Raw genomic sequence first — 18,224 nt, forward strand, 5'->3', positions numbered from 1 at the left:
CTGTCTCCTGGGTTATGGTCCTCATTTTGCCCCAAATAAAACTTGACTCCCAACTCTCAAATTGTGCATTTGTTAAAAAAGTCAACAGATGAACGCCTTGATCATTATGTAGTGTCTTTCCATACCTCTTGTAGCAGTCTTTCTTTTGAAGTCTATTTTATTTGATATGAGTATTGCTACTCCAGCTTTCTTTTGATTTCTATTTGCATGGAGTATCTTTCCATCCTCTCATTTCCAGCTCACTTATCTGTTCTTCTGCTTCAGTTATTTTGCTATTGATTACTTTTAGTGTATTTTTAAATTTCAGTTACTGTGTTATTCATCATTGTTTGTTCTTTAGATCTTCTAGGTCCTTGTTAAATACTTCTCGTATTTTCTCAGTGCCTCCATTCTGAGATTTTGAATCATCTTTACTATCATTACTCTAAATTCTTTTTCAGGTATGTTGCCTATTTCCTTTTCATTTACTTGGTTTTATAGGTTTTTACCTTGTTCCTTTGTCTGTAACACAGATTTTTGTCATCTCATTTTTTTTGATGGGGGGGACAGGGTGTTCCTCTTGTACTGGTGGTCTGGTCTGAGGCATCCAGCCCTGGAGTTGCATGCAGTTGGACAGAGCCAGGTCTTGGTGTTGAGATGAGGACTTCTGGGATACCTCACACTGATGAATATTTCCTGGGATCTGAGGTTCCCTGTTAGTCTAACAATTTGGACTTGACACTCCCACCATAGGAGATCAGGCCTGGTCCCTGGCCTGGGAACCAAGATTCTGCAAGCTGCTCAGCATTGCAGAAACACACACACACACACAGACACAAAACAATAACAAAGAAGAAAAAATAAAATTAGAAAAATAAAAAAAATACATTCTTTAGAGAAAAATAAAAATATAAATGAAACAACAATAAGGTGAAACACCACGACCACCACCACGACAGCTATAAATTTAAAAATACCCCAAAGGAGAAGGCCTTGGCTGTGGGGGTTGGGGGGGCGGGTCTTAGGTGGGGGCGGGTCTTAGGTGGGGTGAGGGCTGGGCTCGGGGCCAGCACTGTTAGGAAAGCTCCTGGGGCGGGGGGATGGGCTTTAGGCTCAGCACCGCTGGAGAGGGCCTTGGAGAAGAGCGGTTCAGGCTGGGACCCCAGTGGGCTCCTTGGGGCCCAAGGAGGCAGGGAACGTGCTGGTCAAGTTGCCTTCTGCTCCTCCCACCCCCTGAAGGTCCTTTCCCTACCAACACCGAGCCCCTTGTTGTCAGGGGGCCACTCCGATTGTGGGGACTTCTCATCTCCCTCCGCCACTCCTCAGAGGCCCCGGTCCCACCCCACCTCTACTTCTTTTCTTCCCAACCCCTCTCGTCCCACTAGTTCACATGGGGGTCCCTCCCATCCCCTTAGGTATCCGTGGTCCCAGTGCCTAGTAGGTGTCCCCGTTGTGAGGAGACACGGACTCCGCTTCCTTCTGTTCCGCCATCTTGACTCCATCTTCTAAGGATCCTCTTAACAATCTTAAAAATCATCAAGGCTCTCAAAGAATTTTTACATATGTGGGTTTATCTATTGATATAGATGTATTAGAAATTAAAACTGAGAATTTCTTGTTTTAACTCAAGAATACAGAAGCATCCATATGTTAAGCTTTGTATTATTACACATCTTGTAGGCTAGGGAAACTCAACTGAGAAAAAGAAGGAAAGAGGAGGAATAAGGTTTTAATATGATTATGAAAACAGTTTTGGCCTTTCAAACTTCCAAGAGGGTCTCAGGGACCCATGGGGACCACACTTGGATCCCATTACATGATCCCATTACTTGGATCCACTGTATGTTTATAGTTACATGGCTGGTTCTCTCATTAGCTTGTTAACTCCTGGAGGCCATGGACTATGTCTTTTTCATCTTTGTCTCTCTTCATCTCCTTCTAACTTTGCTCCAAAATAGGCATTCAGCAAAATTTTGCTGTTTTAGTGTTTGCAAGGCACTGCAGCAAAGAGAACATTGCTCTCTTTCTGGAGCCTGATTTAATCTAGGAAAGTCACTGAGATTTAGCATTTTGTCCAGAACTGATCAACCCCCTGCCCCATAATCCTCTTTTGTGGTGCTCAACAATTTGAAAACTAACAGATAATAATAATAAAAAAGATAAAAGGAAATACGAATGTTTCACCTAGCACTTGTTTGGACTAGATTTTCACAAATCAAGTAAAGTTTCTTTCACTGCCATAGCAACAAACCTGAACTGTTCATTCCTTCACGCTGCTCCTCCTTTGTAAGGCATTGACCACCTACATTTCAGAGCAGGCTTTCAGTGAAATGCCCTCGGCATGACCCGCGCATGGTCAAAAACCCACGTAGAATGAGTCGCTTTCAGCTGAAGGTGCATGGCTGAGCCCAGCCAGGAATTCTCTCTGACTTGCTTACCCCCATCTAAATGAATGAGGTCAAGAAAAACACGGAGGGGAAAAGAGGTCAGGAGCAGCCACAGGGCAATTCCTGAGCATCTGGTATAACATGAAGATCACAAATGGAGCACCTGTCATTTCTGAGGCAGCCGTGGACGGAGTACCCTTTGGAACTGTTTGGTAGCTTTGTCAAGGAAGAAGTCTCTTCCCTCTGAAAACTCATCCTGCCAGTGGAACTGTGAGTGGGCAGACCTTGGAGTAAAAGGTGGGTGAACCCTCTCTGTTTGGAGGTTCTGCCTTCCCTGGGAAAATAGCACCAACAGGTTGAGACAGGAAAGGATCTTAGCATAATCTTGTAGGACGCATAAACTTCTCCCCTTCCCTCGGTCCTCCCACGCTGCTCCCCACCCCGATCTGGTTCCTCAGGTCTCATTTTGTTGTTGTTGTTGTTAAGAACTGCTAGGTCTGTGCCATCAGGAAATGGCAACCCCACTCCAGTATGCTTGCCGGAGAAATCCCATGGACTGAGGAGCCTGGCAGGCTCCAGTCCGTGGGGTCGCAAGAGCCGGACACGACTGGAGCGACTTAGCCCAGCAAGTCCGTGCCATGGCCGCCAAAATCTGTTCCTAGCCAGGGAAGCAGCTGAGAAATGAAATTAATCTTTTATGGCAAGATGAGAAAAATTTAAACAAAAAAATCTTCTCCATCCTCTGGCTTCCTCTTTCCTCCCACTAGGCATTGTGTATCTGCATTGTGCATCGACCAAAACGCCCCCATCGACAGACATACCTGCTTAGCCACAAAGAGCCATAGTCTCCCAGCGTCAGGAGGACAATTCCTTAAAGATAACATTTTTTCATGGCGCTTAGATGTGGTTTACGTAAACTATCAATAATGCATCATTCACTGTACATCAATATAATGCCTCTCTCTCAGAAAACTTACATAACTGTGCCTTGAATTCTAACAGGTGGAACAATTCTCAGAGCTTTTCGAGATGCTCTTCCCAGCTTATAATCCTCAAATTTGGCTCAAATAAAATTTTCCTTTTCTTTCTTAGGCCAGCTGATTATTTTTTTGTCGGCACAACTATCATTTTACATTATTTTGTCTAATAACATGGACTTCCTGCCCTCCCCACCCCCAACCCCCTTCTTCTCCCTCTCCAGTCTACCTAACAAGAGGGAGAGTTCTGTTTGTCAGCCCTTCTGCAGGACACTATTCCTAACAGACAGGTTTACTCATATTTTCCAACTAATGGAAGCTCAGATGCAGGAAAATGAACTAGAGATGGGATAACCTGCCCTGCATGTGCTGTCTTGACCCTGCTGGTCACACGTCATCGGGTGGCAGGGGGACTGGCGAGGCAGAGTAACTGATGTCTGTTTGCCTAGGAGAGCTGAGAGCCTCTTGGGAAAGAGCAGGAACCCTGATGAGGCCCAGAGTTTGGCTTGATTCCCTCCCCTTGGCTGGGGGGCGGGGGGCGGGGAGGGCAGGGCAGAGACAATTCTAAACAAGTCTTACTTGCAGTTTTTCAAGTTTTCCCCTGGCCCACGGCATGCGAACTCGCACTGGAGCTCTCAGTTGCCTCACAGAGTAACTGTAAAAATCACTCCCCAGAAAGTTTGGTGAGACATGGGTAGCACTAAGGCTCGGGGGGAGAGGCCCACACAGTGGAGAGGACCGACCAGCAAAGCTGCCACACGGTTTCGGACCCCGTGTTTTCTCTTGGTTGTTCAGCCCGGTTTTCAGGTGGGCATAGGACCCTCTGCCAGGCAGGTTTCTTAGGGTGCCAGTGACCGCAGTGTTAGAGGGAGGCCACTTCCCTCTGGGGAGAAGTAGGGTTGCCACATTTAGCAAACAGAAAGTCAGGCCAGCCAGTCAAATTTGAATTGCAAGATAGGCAACACATCCTATTTTAGGATCTGTATAATCTCCAACTATTCCATGGATTATACTTATGCTAAAACATTATTCATGGTTTATCTGAAAGTCAGATTTAACTGGGTGTTCCGTGCTTTTTCCTGGCAGTCCTAGAAGTGGGCAGAACTTTGGGGACATTGGGAGATTGTACCTTACATTATGGACAAAGTATCCTTGATCGTAGTAGCTACTGAGAGTGGAGGTTAGAACACTTTAGGTACCTTCATCACAGGGGGACCCAGCCGCCCAGCCGCAGACAGCCCCCAATGGGGCCAGTAGCAAAGGAGGAAAGGGGTACATGCTGCATGGCGGCTGAGTGGTTTAATCTACTAATATTCATTTAGGGCGTTCCATAGAGCAGGTCCTGTGACCTATGAGAAAGCAAAATGCTTTCCAAGGTTAGAAGGAGACAGACATGGCAGTCAATGAAATGGGACGCAGAGGTTGCTGTGTGAGAAAAGAGAAGGTGCTGTGGAGGAGAACGGGGTGTTTGGGAAACTGGGCCGGGTCACTGAATTGCAAGGGGCGGGGTTACATGGGGAGAAATCTGTCCAGAGAAGCTGGCAGGAACCACACCCCTGAAGGCCATCCACCCGAACCACTGGAATTGGTGGTTCCGGCATTTACTTCCAGACGTGAAGCCTCTGCACCCTGGTTGCATCCCAGAACCCTTCCTGTTCACTGGCCTTTTCATCCTTCCCAGGCTTAGGCTGAACATTCTGGTCCACCTGCCCACCTCGGGCTCGTCAGTCCAGCCTCACTGTCTCCACCAACACTTCCCTCTCCTGGTGCCGTTGGGGTGCTGGGTCTGGCTGTGTCCCCTGGCGGCTTGCAGCTCAGGAGCTTTGCCCCTGCTCCCAAGCCTCTTCTCCCCTTGGACTCTGTCCATGTATATTCTCTGGGCTTTCTTCCTTCCTCTCTGCCTGCTTCCTCCACCGGGAGGCGCTCTTTAGAGGTCTGGATCCCTTGGATGTTGGGGTTGGTTTTGCTTCTGTCCTCATTCTGTCCTCCTCTTTCTATCTTCTCTGGGCATTTCCCCTCATTCTTGCCATTCCAGTCGCTTTCTTTAAGTTGATGTGTATTAGAAATCTCTCTCTCCTGTACGGCCTTGTATGCTAAGCTTCAGGTCGCATAACCACCTGTTTACTCAACCTCTCCCTCTTCATGCCTCCTAAACACCTCAAGCTCAGCATGCCCAAACTGACCTGATTTTTTTTTTTTTTAAAACAGCTTTTGGGAAGTACCATTTATAGACCAGAAAAGTATCTCATGGTAAGTGTACAATTCAATGTTGTTGTTTTTTTTTAAACAAATTTGCAGAGTTGGGAAACTATCAAAACTATCCATCATCAAATGATAAACCATTCCCATCACCCCCCCCCAAAGATTCCTCTTGCCCATTTACAATTACTTCCTGTCCCTCTCCCCCGGCGTGGCCAACCAGTAATCTAGTTTCTGTCTCTCATACTAGTGGAATCAGATGATATGTGATCTTCTGTGCCTGACTTCTTTGACTTGTGGTTTTGAGGCTCATCCTGGCATCCTTCTCACAGCATGTATCTGTACTTTGGTCCTTTTTATTGTTGAGTCATTTTCCCATTGTGTGGATATACTACATTTTGTTTACCCATTCACTGATTCACAGACATTTAGAATTTCCACTCTTTGGCCATGATGCATAGTGCTCCTAGGAGCATTGGCGTCAAAGTCTTTGTGTGGCGTTGCTGGGTTATGTGGTAAATTTATGTTTAACTTTCAAAGAAACTGCCAAACTGTTCTCTAGTGACTTTGTGATGTGTTTCAGTCAAGGGCTTCACCGTCCCCCCAGTTAATGCTTCAGAACCTTGGAAATCCTTCTCTACTCCTCCCTCTCCGTCGCCCCACATTCCATTTCTCACCAAGCCCAGTCGATTCTATCTCCTAGATATCTGTAGAACCACTCTCCCGTCTTCACCCTCACTATGACGCTCCTAATTTGGGTCACTGCTATGTTCTGCTTTAGCAGCCTCTTCACTCTTCTCTCTGCCTACCCCACCTTCTCCAATCCATTGATATATTAAAAAAAAAAAAAAAAGCTTGTGAAACATTTGATATGCACAAAAGAATAGAAGAAGCCGTAAATAACTTATGGGGCAATAATAAAGCAAAGGTCTATTGGCCTACCATCCAAATTAAGACCTGAGTGTTGCCAAAACTGTAGAAGTGCCCCATGGGCTTTAAGGCAACCAGTTCTTCTTCAGTGGCTCCTTATTGTCTTAAAGTTCAAACTCATTAGCTTTGCAAGTTCTTCAGAAGCTTTGAAATCCTTTCCCAGGAGCATCTCACCATGCCTACCCCTATTCCTTCTTACCCTTCAGGGTCTTCTCCCCTTCAAAGTCACCCTCTCTTGGACACGTACGGTGCTCCCCACGCACCGGCTGTTTCTCTTATCACAACTGCCAGTACTGTGTAGTCACAGTTGCTCATTTGTCTTTTTCTCCCATTACACGCAGGTCTGAGAGGCCAGTGTATCTCCTGTGCTTAGCACAGCACATGTACATGTTAGATGCTAGAAAGCATTTTCTGAGTGTTTAATGGAAATTGACTCATACATACAGATGAAGATGCTTGTTAGGTATTTGAAGGTCAAGAGAAATGTCTAGGCTAGATATACTGCTTTGAGAGAATGAAATCATATAAACTAAAGTTAAAACCATAGTAGATGACACCCCATCTAGAGAGCAAAGGGTACAGTGGGATGTTACAGGAGAGGAGAACAGGTAGAAAGGGGCAAGGAGAAACAGGGAGCAGGGGGACCCGAGGCAACAGGGAGGTGGGCTGGGGTGGGCAGAGGGCGGTCTCTATGAGGTGCCAGAGGTTCACAGCTTGGAAGCTTCTGAGGGGTCAAGGAGGATGAGAAGTGACAAAAATACATTGGGTCCAGATATAAGAATTGCTGACCAACCTAGACTGCATATTAAAAAGCAGAGACATTACTTTGCCAACAAAGGTCCGTCTAGTCAAACCTATGGTTTTTCCAGTAGTCATGTATAGATGTGAGAGTTGGACTATAAAGAAAGCTGAGTGCTGAAGATTTGATGCTTTTGAACTGTGGTGTTGGAGAAGACTCTTGAGAGTCCCTTGGACTGCAAGGAGATCCAACCAGTCCATCCTAAAGGAAATCAGTCCTGAATATTCATTGGGAGGACTGATGCTGAAGCTGAAACTCCAATACTTTGGCCACCTGATGCAAAGAACTGACTCATTTGAAAAGACCCTGATGCTGGGAAAGATTGAGGGCAGGAGGAGAAGGGGATGGCAGGGGATGAGATGGTTGGATGGTATCCCTGACTCGATGGACATGAGTTGAGTAAGCTCCAGGAGTTGGTGATGGACAGTGAGGCCTGGCATGCTGCAGTCCACGGGGTCGCAAAGAGTCGGACAGACTGAGCGACTGAACTGAACTGAACGGGAGGCCTGTCAGGGTTCTGAAGGCACTGAGGCTGGAACACTATGGGTTGAGGAGGGATGTATTTGAGGGAAGAACAAGTTTAGTGTGAGTGTGGGGGAGAGGGGCTTTTGAGGAGCTTGGGTTGGGGGATGTGCAGATCTGAAGGAGGGTTCTGATCTTTAGGACAGCAGTGAGCTAAGGTTTCATTCAAATGTTTTTGAGTATTTTCTCTGTCCCAGACACAGTGCTGGGGTGAGCATGTTTTCAGCTTGCGGGAAAGATCCAACAGAGTCCCTGGCTAGAGAATCGCTGGAGTGGCAAGATTTATAGGGTCCCATGACTGGGCACGTGGAGACTCAAGGAAGTAAGGTGAGTGTGGATATCGAGCTCTTGCGGTCTCCTTCCAAATTCAGCGAGCTTTTTAGCCTAATGTGTTTCCTTCCTTCAAGTTTTTATTTTTGAGAGGCAGATGGATCTGACTTCTCCATCTGTCCATCTCTGTTGGAGGGTAGGAGAGGAAGAAGGTGGGAAGTTGAATCCCTTAAGGTCTCCTTTCCCTCACGTTTGGCCACAAAATATTTAACTTTTATTCTCATTTCTGCCTCCCCCTGCTCTGTTCCTGGTCTGTGTACAGTCATACCTGTAAGGCAGGAGATGTCTTTGCCAGGTTGGTTGGATTTTTCCTTTTCTGTCTGATGGGACGTTCATGAAGTTTGAGGGCTTGGAAACAGCCTGGGAAGAGGGCCTTCCTTATAGCAACGGAGGGAGAATGTCTCGGTTTAGGACATTTTGACAGGTTTCTGCCAGCAGAGGGAGCCCCAGGGCTGGGAGAAAAAGCACGGACTGAACGCGTATGTGCATGCTGACCCCATGGACCATCGCCCAGGCTCGTCTGAGCATGGGATTGCCCAGGCAAGAATACTGCAGCGGGTTGCCATTTCCTACTACTAGGCATCTTCCCCCTTCAGGTATCGAACCCAAGTCTCCTGCACTGGCACGTGGATTCTTTACCACTGTGCCTCCCGGGAAGCACAGACTCCTGGGGTTTAAAATCTCAGGAATGAGGTCTCTCTCATGTTTCCTGCAGTCCAGAGGGGTTTATGGGTTAAGATAAGAGAAGATTGAAAGAGGGAAGGAGGGAGGAAGTCAGACGGACTCACAGTACACCAACATATTCACAGAAACAGTTACACACACAAAAATCACATAACCGCCCCCCCCCCCCGCCAACCACCACGCGCTCACAGTTTCTGCTTTAGTCCAGTGATTCCTAAAACTTATTGTGCAGTTGAATCATCTGGGGGAGCTAAGGGCAGATTCCCAGGTCCCACCAAGGCATGTTAAATGGGAGCCATCAAGGGTGGGACCCAGGAATCTGTATTTTCGCAAAGTGCCCAGGTGATTCTGAAATAGCCTTTAGACAAACAAACTGGCAAACTCCTCTGGGTAGTTAGGTAAATACTTCAAGCAGAGCTTGTTTGAGACTGAATTTAATGGCTCCAGCCATCAACATGTTGAGTGGTAATAGAATGTAATCCATGAATGCTGTTATGACTGAGTCGTTTCCTTTCTTTCTTTCCTTCTTTTTCTCCCCTCTCTCCCTTCTTTCCTTTCCAAGTAATTTTTGTGTTCATTAATATAACACAGGAACAGTGTTTACAAAGTCACATGATATCAAAAGTCTTATAATGCTAACAGCAACCCTTGCTTCTCCCTTCCCCATGCCCAGGTCCCTTTCAAGGGCAACCACATTTTAAAATCTTATTTCTTTCCTCTGATTAACTCCATATTTTAAAACATTTACTGCCATTCTTGATTTTGTAATGTTAGAAATTATTTATTGATTTCCCACTAAGGAATATTAGGACTTGCCATTTTATTTTACAACACACACAGATACTCATTCCCTTCCAGCTAGGTTCCTAACACTATTAAGTCACAATTTTAATTAAATCATTAGTCAGTGTTCATATTATTATGACTGATTTTTTGCAGCTCAACAATTTGATGTACTCTGATTGCATTTTTTTGTTTTCTTCTACTCCCCGCCACCCCCGGGAGTTAATAATCGTCTCGTTTTTGTTTGTTTGCTTACTCGTTGTCATGTTCTCCAAATCCTCTGGTAAAAGCAATACAGCTCAAATAAATTGGTCATATTAATTGGATAATCTATATATTTTTTTCCCTTGGAGACATTCGTTTTGGAACCCCGGGTCTTCCTGTTCCAATCCAGACTAGGAGCTTGATAGGCTGGTAACTGGGACCTCCCTTTAGCATCCACCTGGCCACCCCAGCTCTCCTTGGCTTGCTTCCTCATGAATAAGAGGGGCCTGAGTGTGGGGCGCTATTTCACATCGAACACTTTTGCATGGGCTCTGCTCCACCAGACCCTGGTCACGTACAGGCCAGGATGTCGGCTCTGCCAGCATCCTTACTTTACCTTCTTCCTGATTCATTGTTTGGCTGAGGAAGGATTTATAAATTGGGGATTATTTTCCTCCTAAACTGGAAGACACTGCTGCGTTGCCTTTCAGTGTCTAGCTCCCAGTGTGGATACTGAGGAGTTCAGTTGCTGTTTGAACTCCTGATCTGGCTTCGTGAGCTGTTCTTCTTCTCTCTAGAACTTTTGGGATCCTTTTATTCCCCCTGGTGTTCTAACATTCCTAATTATGTGCTTTGAGGAGACAGTTTTGTGTTTTGTTTTGGTTCATTGTGTTGAACACCCACTGGGTCCTTTCAATATGGAAATTCAAATCTTTCATTATGGGAAATTTTGGAGAAATTATCTTTCTGGTTAATACATTCCCCTCCATTTTCTCTGTGTTCTCTTTTTGAACTTCTTATTAGAAGATGTCAGAGCTTCTGGATGAATTGGATCTTGTAAATTTCTTATTGTTTTTGTCCTAATTTTCATCTCTTAACCTTTCTGTCCTACTTTCTGGGAGATTTTGTCAGTTTTATCTTAATTTCATTTTAATTTTTAAATTTCCAGTTATATTATTATTTTACAAAGCTCCTGTCTGTTCGTGACTGCTCTTTTTTTTAGAAAAAACAAAAAACAAAATGCTGACTGCTTGATCTTCATTGATGGACGCACTGTCTTCTTTTATCTCTGAGGGGCTATCAATATTGTCAAGGGCTATTGTTAGTAATTTCTTCTGACCCTCAAATATCAGTATGTATAATCTTTTCTCCCTTTGGTTGTATAGTTTCTCCAAGGAGGAATGCTTCATTCCTCTGCCTACAGTGGGCCGGAGTAAGGAGAACGAAGAGGTGTATAAGTTGGGCTGTGTGTGTTTTGGGAGCTAAGTCAGGATAAGGAGCTGGGCAATCTCATCTTTCAGTGTGGAGGCTTCCTCTCATCCTCTGTTTCCAGCTCTGTGCCTGAACCCACCTTTTGCTGTGTCTGATGTCCCTGAGCCTGGCAACTCTTTAGCCAATTTCCCCAGAAAATAAACTTTCCTTCCTCTTGGAGGGCCCGTCTCTTCCTCTGCATCGAGGTTCCTGGTGCCCTGATCCCTGAGATTCTTCTGGGCTCTGTGGCTTCTCATTGCCCTCCTACTAGAGGCTGTTGGGCCTCAATAGTCTCATCTGTTGTGTCCATGCTGGCTCTCTTTTGTCCTTGCCCCTTATAGCACGTGCATTATTTTACTGTGATCGGTGTACTTTGTAAGGGAGGAGAAATAAACGTTTGTTCCACTGGAATGTTTAACCCTAGGAAGCTCTTTTGAGTAGCCTGACAGGCTTTTTTGAGAAGCCTATAGTACTACCATCTTCTGTTCCTCCCAAGATACCCAGAAATCAAGACTGTGGGAGGGAGACTTAATTTATTAAGTCATTTGAATGGGAGAAAAGAAGGGGGAATCTTTCATTTGTTCACTCATCCATTTTCCCCAGATATTTATTGAGCACTAGTAAATGTCCAATGTGGTTGGTGCCAGGAATGTACAAGCTGAGCAATGTTCTGGTGTCTTCCTTCAAGGAGATGGTAGTTAAGTATAAGGAGGGTAGGCAAGTAAGTCAAAGCTCACAGTATCATAATAATAGCGCCGCTGTAGTACAGTGGTAAATCTAAGCTCACAACTGTGTAATAACAATGTGTATAGGGTGCTAACAGGGAACAGAGTAGGGTGGCCAAGTCAGGCCAAGGCAGTGGGAAAACTTTCTGGGAGGAAGTGATCCTGGGGCTAAGTTTTGAAGAATGAGTACAAGTTATGGAGATGAAGAAATTGGGGGAAGGCTGTACCCAGTAGAGGGAACTGTCTGTGTTTAGGTAAGGAGTCTAGAGATAGCTTGAGATGTCAGAGCGACCTCAAGTAGATTGAAGTGGCTGAAGCAGGGGTCCACGCTGGGGAGAGGCCTGAGTCACTGAACTATAAATATTCACATTAGCATGATGCTGAGACTAGTAGTGAAAGCTGCAAAAGCCATCATTTCGTCTTCTCTCCGTGAATTTGAGCAAATTAAAAGAAACTATATTAATAAAAGGATGATACCATGTGATTATATAAAGAGATAAGATATGTAAAATGCTGGCTCAATAGTAGGATTGTAAAGTATTCTAGCTCTTGCATGACAAACTTGCCTTCAACCCTTCTACTCGCTCCAGTTTCCTAACAGTTGTAAAACAGATTCTAGAAAAGCTTAACTATTAGCTTTAACTATTAAAATCTTTCCCCTCTTTCTGTTTCTGCCAGATAAGGATTACTTAAGCATCTTTTAACGGAATATTTTATTTTATTTTATTTAATCAGAAGATGCTGTGTTTATAAATTCTTGGATGTTTGGGGCACTTCTTTGTGAAGTTTCTTGCAAGGCTCCTGGGTGGAGCCAAGATAATTGAGTTCCAGTCTCCCTCTCCTCCACTGACATATATGTGACCTTGGAGAAGGCCCTGCCCCTGTCTGGCTTCAGTTCCCTCACCTGGCAAACAAGAGGAATTAAATTAGATTACCTTTAAGATTTGTTCCAGCCTGGAAACTGGATGCATGGAGCTTTTTAGCTCTACTGAAATTAGTATCAAGAAAGAGCTAGGATTTTTGGATTTTATTTTCATATCATACATAAGAGGGAAAGGCAATTCCTTTCAAATTTTGGCAAGCAAGCAGAAGCGAGATTCTTCCATCTTTCCTCACTTCTCCCGCCCCTCTTTCAGCTTCTGACTGTGATTTACTCACACAGAACCCAAAGAAAAATACTGGCACTAAAAGAAAAAAAAATTCAAGTATGTCTCCTTGAACTGGTAAGCTCTGTTGGAAAATTTGGGGGAGCAGGACTCTTCAAAGCCAACTGTTGTGGAAACACACCAGCATCATCTATAAGCACTTCCCAAAGCATGGGTTTGCTGCTGCTGCTGCCTCCAAGGCGCTTCAGTTGTGTCCGACTCTGTGCGACCCCATAGACGGCAGCCCACCAGGCTCCCCCGTCCCTGGGATTCTGCAGGCAGGAACACTGGAGTGGGTTGCCATTGCCTTCTCCAAAGCATAGGTTTAGCAGTTTTTAATCCCCTCAACTGACTGGAACCTTCTGGATGGTACTGTCTGTTGATGGCAAGGGAGGATTTGGGTAAATGGGGGTGTGGAGGGTGGGGAATTCTATTTCCTGCTCCTGTTAGGTTTTCGCTAGTGGACCTGAAACCAGGGCGTTTCAATTCTGTCTGATCAGATGCTTGTAAGGTTCAGAAGATCAGTATCCCGAGCAGCAGGCTGGACTGGGATTAAGGAATAGATGAACAGCACAGAAAGAATTTTGATTGATCACTTCACGTCTCCCTTAGTCCTTTGAACAAGTTTCCTTGAGATAAAACATGCCTTCTTCAAAGCTCTGGATCTCAATATTAAAAATGTTGAACTAGCTGACAACTGGATGCAAAAAGCAGATATTAGCACTGTTAGCAGTTCCCAAGATACAGCTGAGTGTTTGTGCTGTCATTGCTTTAAAGCCAGTTTATAAAAACACAACCTGCAATCTTTGTCTGATTTCAACAGAACATGCAAACTTTTTTAAAAACTATTTTTGCAACTTTTCGTTCCAACTTAACTTTCTGTCCCGAAATGATCAGAATGTACTCGGTGCCAGTAACAGACATCTGGTTCCATCTGTGTTTTATCACATCTTCCCTCCTGCACATTGCAAAGCTCATCGGGCATTTCTTTAGGGTTTTTTGTTATCTGTTTTTGACCTGCATTTGACATTGAAGTCTCTTTCAGCCCAGCCCTCCGGTTTATCCCAAATAGATGCATTATTTCAACAGCAGTTTTTTGAGGACCTACTATGGACTAGGCCCTGACACAAATGGTGATGCTATTGTCTATTATTGTGATTTAAAAAAAAGTCTTACCTTGGGGTTTCAACCAAATTTGGCTTCTTTTTATCGATCTCGTTTTTCCTTTTGCTTCTTTTTCTCCCTCTTCCTCCTCCTCTGCCTTCCCTTCTGCTTCATCTCTTTCTTCCTCTGCGGTTTCCCACTCTTTGGGGAGGGGCAGGATTTCCTGCTCAGAAGTTGGTTGGTTTCTGGGAGGAGTCAGAAGACCTGAATCGGGACTGGAACCAGCTAGTCTGCCACCTGATACGAGAAGGTGAAACGCGGGCCAAGGAAGAAGGCCCTTAAGCTAGGACTGAGCTTGCAGCCAGGAGCCAAACCCCAAAGGTGAGCCAGAGGGGCCAATCCTGGGCATTGGGCATGAGGGCTCCCCAAAGGACAGAGGACCCCCACGGCCACCCATGGTGGGAATGCTTAGAAGTGGTCCTGGCAGTGGTTGCCCTGGAGACCTGTCCGTTATTACTGCTAGCTCTAAAACATGCCAGAGGCACGCCAGGCAGAACCCCTGTCCCACCCTTAGCGAGCGCTCTCTCTGATTCCTGGCTTTGCCTCAGGGGACAGGATCAAAACAAGAACTGGGTTTGGGCAGATTTTCCTTTCCCACCATGAGAGACCAGCCGTCTAGTGTACTCTGAGAGGCTGTGCGCCTCCATGCTTCTTAATTAGCAGCTCCTTAGGAATCATCGGGATGACTCACAGTCCACTGTGGTGACCACATCAGAGGGAGTGCGGCGTAGACGGCAGAGGGCAGACAGGGTGCCCAGGGCCTGGGGACTCCAGGAGCAGGGGCAGTGATTCCAGCCTGATTCCCGCCAGCCAGACGGAGAGGCGTATCCCAGTTCAGAGGTTTCCATTCTTTCGGACTAAGGCACGGGCAACAATGTGTGCACAAAAATTTACTTTCTTCATCCATGTATGTATTCTCTATTCAACAAATATTTAATGAACATCTGCCTATTGCCAGGCATTGGTTTGGAAACTGGTTGTGACCTGAACTGCCCTGGTGAGGAGTATAATTGACAAGGGTTGTTGCACTCTGATCTCTCTGTGACTTGGGGACATCAGTTAGGAAGGACTGGAATTGTTGGGTTCTAATGTCTTCCTTGTAGTAGCGTCACTGGGCAGGTTTTGGATAGTCATCTGTTTCTTAGTCAAAAAGGATCATTGGTTCTTCTGAAGACCCTTCTACTCCTTCAATATCTGCATGTATCATTATCTACAGGCTCCCAATTCTTAAAGGATGGAGGACTTTTTAATCTTATTTTTCTTTCAGGAGCCAGTTGTTTTATCTGGAGAACCATTAAGTTCTATTGATTTCTAGCTTACTTACATTCTAAGGCTCTCTGAAACCGTCTGGTCACATACTGGGTATTTTCTAAACTGCCAGGTTTGGATTTCAATTTTTTTTTTTCTCATTAAATTTCCTAATTCATATTTGATCTCATAAAAAAAAAAAAAACTATGAAAAAGACAAGTCTCCTTTTATTCCAACTGTTGGGTCTATTCCAGAATGCTCTTTGAAAATTTCCTGAAGTCTGTTTTCATTTTCAGTTTATTATTTTTAATTTTTGTCCACTATATCTTTAAAAGAAAGGCTTTTGGAATTGTCTTTTGTGCTATATTTTCTACTTTTTTCTTGCCTTCTTAAGGCACTTTCTTTTTTCATTTTACACAGTTGAATTATTTAAATTTTTCCTTTCTTAACCCTGCTATTTTTAAATATTTTTCTCCAGCTGAAGGATTAACAATTTACTGAACTAGTTGGTAAAGATCTAGTCCAGAACAACAAGTACCCAATAAAATCCTAAGTTATGTAAAAAATTTTTATATGGCTTGCTAAGATTTAGGAAAATCCTTAATTTTAACTCTTAATATGGCTCCAGACCAGGGTTTTAAATTTAAGTTCTTTAAGACTGCCTTCTGGCTTAGCAAATTTACAATGTAATTGTTTCTTTTTCAAATAAAGCTCTGAAAAAAGGGCTCCTATAGAAGGTCAGGGAAAGGTGAGTGGAAGAGAGAGAAATGAAATAAGGTTGCTTTCAGAAAATATTAGAGTCTTTGAAAGAGACCATGCTGGATTGGAATTTTTGTTCTTTTGTCCCCAGCATACTAATTAAAGCAAACTACTGACTCTTTAAATTCCTGGAGTTCCTCTCAAATGTACTGATTTATTTAGGTGTTCCTCTAAAATGAATTAATTTATTGATTTTGATATGTCAAAAGTACCATGCTGACTATTGTTATTCTAAACTCAAAATTTTTGCCCTTTATCAAAGTAAATACAAGAGTAAGGATTATAGCGCAACAAGAAAGCAGGAATTCTTCCAAGAGAAGTTTGCAGATTTGATGTAGAAGAACCCAAGAAAGGCTATTTAGTAAGGATGCATGCCTCTGAATGGGTATCTTGGATCCCTTTTCTAAGCAAAAGTTAGGAAGGGGCCATGCATGCCACCTGACAAGTTTCCACCCAGAATATAGACTAAAAAATGACCTTCTTTCACACCTTGGTGAACAAAGAGTACTCCCATGAAAGCTTTGAAGGGAACCCAAAGCCAAGTTTGATCATTTACCTTTCCCTCAATTGGTCACTAGTTTAATGGAGTTCCAACTATTGTCCCCAAGGATCAGCTTGGATTGATGGTGACTTATTGGGCCATTCCACATGGAACACTTCTTTATTTGTATATCAGAAACAGGGCATTTCAATACAAAGCAAAAACATGTAAAATAAACTTGATAATAGTGATAAACAAAAGCAAAAGCAAAGTGAGAAGCAGGGGAATAGTAGTTTCATAGAAAATACAGTTATCAAAAGGTATGCCTCCCCCGCAAAAAAAAGAGTCTAATGAACTTATACAAGACCTATGTCTGATTACTTAATAGTTAATTCCATGGACAGAGAAGCCTTGACGGGCTACAAGTTCATGGGATCACAAAGAGTCAGACACGACTGAGCAACTGAGGATACACACACCACACACCTTTCAGATAAAATGTCTAATGACCTTATACAAAGGCCCTGGTATAATTATTTACCAAAATGTGCACCTGTAAATGAATATTTCTAATTCCTTTACACAAAGACTGAGATCTAATGATTTTATACAAAAACATACTTGATTAGAAATTATAGAAGCAGCGAGACCTCAGTGCAACCAGTCAAATTCAGATTATTGTTGAGACTGACTTACCTAGAAGCAGATCTGAGGGACAAGTAGAGTTTGGACACGAGGAACCTAGTAAGTATATCTTTTGGTTTTTGACAAAGCATGAAGTTCAGAGTTTGGTGTACTTTCCCAGACGTAAGTGGGCTGACCTCATCTGTAGCAGCATATTTATTTGTTCATTGGTTGGCACTCTGAAATATATTTATGGGGTGAGTCAGTTCCTGGTTAAATGATTGTCAGAAGTGAGGGACTGTTACTGATTTATTGGCTTGAAAAAACATGTTACCTGAGGGGAGTCGTGATTTATGGAGCCAGTGGATTTAATACTTGGTTCTGTTTGCTATAATTAAACAACAATCAAATTTTCCCTAAGAAAATGTGAAACTTTTAAGTATTTGCACAGTCAATATTTGCTATTTATTTTTTACTAGAACATAGTACAAGTTCACATCTGATATTAGCACAAAATTCTGTATATATATTTATTTATATTAATAGCACAAAACTATGCATATATATTACTTATGTTTTGTTGTGTTTTGTAAAGAGCAAGGTGACTAATAACTGTTTCACTAGGACTAAGACTAACTGTGAGGAAAATTAGATTCAACTATGAGGTTAAGGTATTTTCTAAGAGAAAAGAGCTTTAGTTAAGTAAACTTAATCAGGAAATAGTATATTTTTAAGTTAAGCAAACAATCAGGAAATCATTTATTTTTAATTAAATTCATTACTTTTAATAGTCATCCAGCAAGAAAGAATTTGTCAACATGCTAAGAAAAAGAACAAAGAAGCGTTGAAAACATAGAGAAGGAGAGAGGGTTCTAGAGAAGCAGGCTGGGATGGGAAACACATTCCTTATTTTGTGGTTATATCAAACAGAATCCTAGCATCATATAATTGGATGGGACCTCAGAAATCATATAACTAACCTCCCTCCATGTTTAGAAATCTCCTGTGTAGTTTGTACCATCCCTTGCATCC

The 18,224-nt window shown here is 43.6% G+C and overlaps 1 protein-coding gene and 1 long non-coding RNA gene across 4 annotated transcripts in view; one reads left to right on the forward strand and one right to left on the reverse strand.

Moving 5' to 3' along the window:
• Positions 1-17,404, reverse strand: part of HSD11B1 (hydroxysteroid 11-beta dehydrogenase 1) — a 60,932-nt gene extending 43,528 nt beyond the window's left edge. Inside the window, exon 1 of one of the 3 annotated variants that reach the window (XM_043924534.1) lies at positions 17,265-17,404. The gene's annotated coding sequence lies outside the window, so the exon portion shown is untranslated. Of the gene's footprint in view, positions 1-14,091; positions 14,234-17,264 lie in introns of those variants that run through there. The other 2 variants (XM_043924532.1, XM_043924533.1) reach the window with 2 other exon arrangements.
• The window catches only part of LOC122708276, a 70,761-nt gene that overhangs the window by 51,703 nt on the left and 834 nt on the right, over positions 1-18,224 (forward strand). The window contains exons 3-6 of the long non-coding RNA XR_006345085.1: positions 5,552-5,593; positions 7,991-8,120; positions 14,237-14,400; positions 14,740-14,986. This is a non-coding gene — a long non-coding RNA (uncharacterized LOC122708276). The remainder of the gene's footprint in view (positions 1-5,551; positions 5,594-7,990; positions 8,121-14,236; positions 14,401-14,739; positions 14,987-18,224) is intronic.

The sequence above is a fragment of the Cervus elaphus genome, chromosome 14, assembly GCF_910594005.1.
Source record: "Cervus elaphus chromosome 14, mCerEla1.1, whole genome shotgun sequence".
In the NCBI taxonomy this organism is placed as follows: Eukaryota; Metazoa; Chordata; class Mammalia; order Artiodactyla; family Cervidae; genus Cervus; species Cervus elaphus.